This window comes from Lolium rigidum, chromosome 4, assembly GCF_022539505.1.
Source record: "Lolium rigidum isolate FL_2022 chromosome 4, APGP_CSIRO_Lrig_0.1, whole genome shotgun sequence".
Lineage (NCBI taxonomy): Eukaryota > Viridiplantae > Streptophyta > Magnoliopsida > Poales > Poaceae > Lolium > Lolium rigidum.
Window position 1 is genome coordinate 3,813,265 of NC_061511.1, and position 4,332 is coordinate 3,817,596.

Sequence of the window (4,332 nt, forward strand, 5' to 3'; positions counted from 1 at the left end):
CGGCCATGCGAAGAGCGCGGGAGACGCGGCCGGAAGGGACGCGGCTGGGTGCTGCCGTGGTTGCTGCGCCGAGAGGCGGATCAGCGTTGTTGTGTCGTTGAGGACCCGTTCACGGAACGGCGGCCGGGGAAAGGGGGCCCTTCTGCAAAGTTATACTTGCGGTGTATCCTGCAACTATGGTTTCCGACCATAGTATTTGTGTTGACCAATAATGTATGAGGCACTTATTCCATTTTGTCATTCCATTTGCTTTGAGATTTTCAAAATGCCGATGATTATAATGGTTGGTCAACTCTGCAGGGAAGGGGCAAGTGAACCTGGTGCGATGACACAAGTATCAATCTCTTGTGCATCCTACTTGGTTTCACTTACCCCTTCGCGGAATGTTAATATTTGTTCCGACCAACAATGTATGAGGCATATGCTATTTAGTTGATACCACTTGGCTCTTTCTTCCATTTTAGTGCCGATGATTAGAATGTTCGGTCAAGCTGTACACTCCGGAGTGTCGCTAGTGAGCTCTGGTGTGATGGCACAAATATCAATCTCTTGTGCATCCTACCTGGCCTCACTAACGCCATCCCGGGATGTTCATATTTGTTTCGACCGACAAAGTATGAGGCCCTTGTCATTCTTCCATTTGCTTTGGTATCTCAAAATGCCGATGATTAGAATGTTTGGTCACCTATACACTTGGGGGAGGGGTCGGTGAACCTGGTGCAATGACACAAGTATCAATCTCTTGTGCATCCTACTTGGTTTCATCGACCCCTTCCCTAAATGTTGATATTTGTTCCGACCAACAATGTATGAGGCATGCCTTTTAGTTCATACTACTTGGATCGTTTTTGAGTTTGCTCTTATTCGTTGCAAACATCTATGAGCGTGCACTAATGTTTCTTTGGCTTGTTCATATATGTGCGGATATGACGTGGTATGTCGTGTACAAGGGCAAGGTTCCCGGAGTCTACAACGGCCTGGGAGGAGTGTCGGAGACAGGTTCACCGTTTTAGCGGTAACGGCTACAAAGGGTACACCACTAGAGCGGAGGCCGAAGACAGATACGCACGCTATGCGGCGGGAGAGAGGACGGAGCGGAGGAGGAACCGGATGAAGACCACTTTCATCGGGACGGTGATAGTAGTGACTCTAGCTCTCTTCTATGTGATGCTAGTTTAGATGATCGACCTTGTGTAACCGCCACTAGCTCATTTGTGACTTGTAACACCGTAACACTTGTCTAATATTCGAAATCTTGTGAATCATGGAGGCTAATGTGAAGGACTATGTATTGATGTATTGTGCTTGTTGTTCATATGTGTTATATATCCTGTATTTGTGCTGTTATACTTGTTCTATATAACCTGTACAAATACCATCCAGAAATGCAAAAAAAAAAACGAAATCCTAGCAGTGGCGCACTGGTGGACCATGAGTGGCGCACGGCCACAAAGTAGCAGTGGCGCACTACTCTGGAACCTGTGGCGCACTACTGGCTGATCCCCTTCGAATGTAGCTGTGGCGCACCAAAGCTGCTAGCAATGGCGCACCTCTGATATACAATAGTGGCGCACCTCGACAACCAGCAATAGCGCACCAGCTCGAGGTAACAGTGGCGCACCCCAGGAGGCAGTAGTGGCGCACCAACAACAGGCAGTAGTGGCGCACTGCTGCTCAACAACAGTGGCGCACCCATTTGGGATAATAGTGGCGCACCACTAGTCATTTCATTGGCGCACAGCGTAGTGCGCCACTGTTACTTAGGTTAGTTGTGGCGCACCGATGAGTGCGCCACTACTAAAAGTTAGCAGTGGCGTGATAGTAGTGGCGCACCAGCAGTGCGCCACTGAAGGGGAAAAGTGGTGCGCCACTAAAGAGCTTTTTCCTAGTAGTGCCTTCTCCAAATCAATGAACACCATATGAAGGTCCTTCTTTTGCTCCCTGTATCTCTCCATCAGTTGTCGTACCAAGAAGATGGCTTCCATGGTAGACCTCCCAGGCATGAAACCAAATTGGTTTTTGGTCACGCTTGTCAACCTTCTTAAGCGGTGCTCAATGACTCTCTCCCATAGCTTCATAGTATGGCTCATCAGCTTGATTCCACGGTAATTAGTACAACTTTGAACATCCCCCTTGTTCTTGAAGATTGGTACTAAAATACTCCGCCTCCATTCTTCGGGCATCTTGTTTGACCGAAAAATGAGGTTGAAAAGCTTAGTTAGCCATACTATCGCTACGTCCCCAAGGCCTCTCCACGCCTCGATGGGGATACCATCGGGACCCATCGCCTTGCCGCCTTTCATCCTCCTTAACGCCTCCTTAACCTCAGACTCCTGGATACGTCGCACAAAGCACATGCTGGTATCATCAAAGGAGTCGTCTAGCTCAATGGTAGAGCTCTCAGCCCCTCCATTGTAAAGGTTGTCAAAGTACTCCCGCCATCTACGCTTGATCGCCTCATCCTTCACAAGAAGCTGATCATCTCCGTCCTTGATGCATTTGACTTCGTTGACATCCCTCGTCTTCCTCTCCCTAAACTTGGCCATCTTATAGATGTCCCTTTCGCCTTCCTTCGTGTTTAAACGTTGGTAGAGGTCCTCATACGCCCGACCCCTTGCTTCACTCACCGCCCGCTTTGCAGCCTTCTTCGCCACCTTGTACTTCTCCATGTTAGCTGCACTCCTGTCCAGATATAGGCATCTGAAACAGTCCTTTTTCTCCCTAATAACCTTCGGACCTCATCGTTCCACCACCAGGTATCCTTAGCTTCCCTTCTACTTCCCTTAGTCACCCCAAACTCCTCTACGGCGACCTTCCGCAAGCAGGTCGCCATACTCGTCCACATCATGTTTGCATCGCCTCCTTCCTCCCAAGGGCCCTCCTTAATAACCCTCTCCCGAAAGCCCGGGATGCCTCACCCTTGAGCTTCCACCACTTTGTTCTAGCGACTTTGGCGCGCTTACCCCGCTGGACACGGATCCTAAAGCGAAAGTCGGCAACCACCAGCTTATGTTGAGGGACAACACTCTCTCCGGGTATCACCTTACAATCAATGCGAGCGCGTCTGTCTTCTCTTCTAGAGAGGACAAAATCAATCTGGCTAGAGTGTAGACCACTACTGAACGTCACTAGATGGGATTCTCTCTTCCTAAAGAGGGTGTTAGCTACGACCATGTCATAGGCTAGAGCGAAGCTCGGGACATCTTCTCCTTCTTGGTTCCCTGATGCCATAGCCAAAGCCCCCATGCACCCTTTCAAAACCTGTGTTAGATGTACCCACATGGCCATTGAGGTCTCCTCCTATGAAGAGCTTCTCACCAATAGGTACCCTCCTAACCAAGTCCTCCGGGCCTTCCCAGAACTCCCTCTTGGTGCTCTCATTGTGGCCTACTTGTGGGGCATACGCGCTGATAACATTGAGGACTAAGTTCCCAACAACCAGCTTGACAAGGATCATCCGGTCCCCTTGCCTCTTGACATCCACAACTCCATCCCTGAGGCTCTTATTGGCCAAGATGCCTACTCCATTTTTGTTTGAAGTTGTCCCCATGTACCACAACTTGAAACCGGTATCATCCACCTCCTTCGCCTTCTGTCCCTTCCATTTGGTCTCTTGGACACATAGGACATCAACACGCCTCCTCACCGCTGTATCAACTAACTCCCGTAACTTACCCGTCAGGGACCCTACGTTCCAGCTACCTAAGCGTATCCTCCTAGGCTCGGCTAACTTCCTTACCCTCCGCACTCGTCGAGTCAAATGCGGAGACCCTTGCTCATTTTTCACTACACCGGGGCGTCGGTGCAGCGCGCCACTAAGGATGCGGCGACCCGACCCTTGCTCACTTATCACCGTATCCAGATCAAGATACGGCGCACCACCAAGGGGGTGACGGCCCGACCCTTGCCCATTTGACACCACACCCGGGTTCCGATGTGGCGCGTCGCTAAGAGGGTTACGCCCCAACGAGGTTCCTTTGGGTTTCATCTCCATAAGAGTGGCTGGGTTTTTTACGTTGGCTCGCCTCGCCTATCACAACCCTCCTCCTTTACCCGGGCTTGGGACCGGCTATGTTGAGACAACATAGGCGGAGTTCTAGGCAGCATGATGCTTACCCGGAAGAAAACCCTCGAAGGAAGGGGTGGCGACGCGCCTGATTTGTGTTTGTTGTGAACGTGATTGCCCTCCTTTCTCGATAACCCTAGATACATATTTATAGTCCAAGGGACTTTCTAATTGAGACGTGCACCTAACCGTGCACGGGCCAGACTCTATCTGTTAATTCTAAACATGATGCGATCTACTATATTACAGATACATGTGCAATTTAG

At 50.1% G+C, this 4,332-nt stretch overlaps 1 pseudogene; it reads right to left on the reverse strand.

Annotated features, from left to right (window-relative positions):
- Positions 1-2,591: 2,591 nt before the first annotated feature.
- On the reverse strand, positions 2,592-4,082 carry LOC124649755 (annotated as a pseudogene).
- Positions 4,083-4,332: the final 250 nt, after the last annotated feature.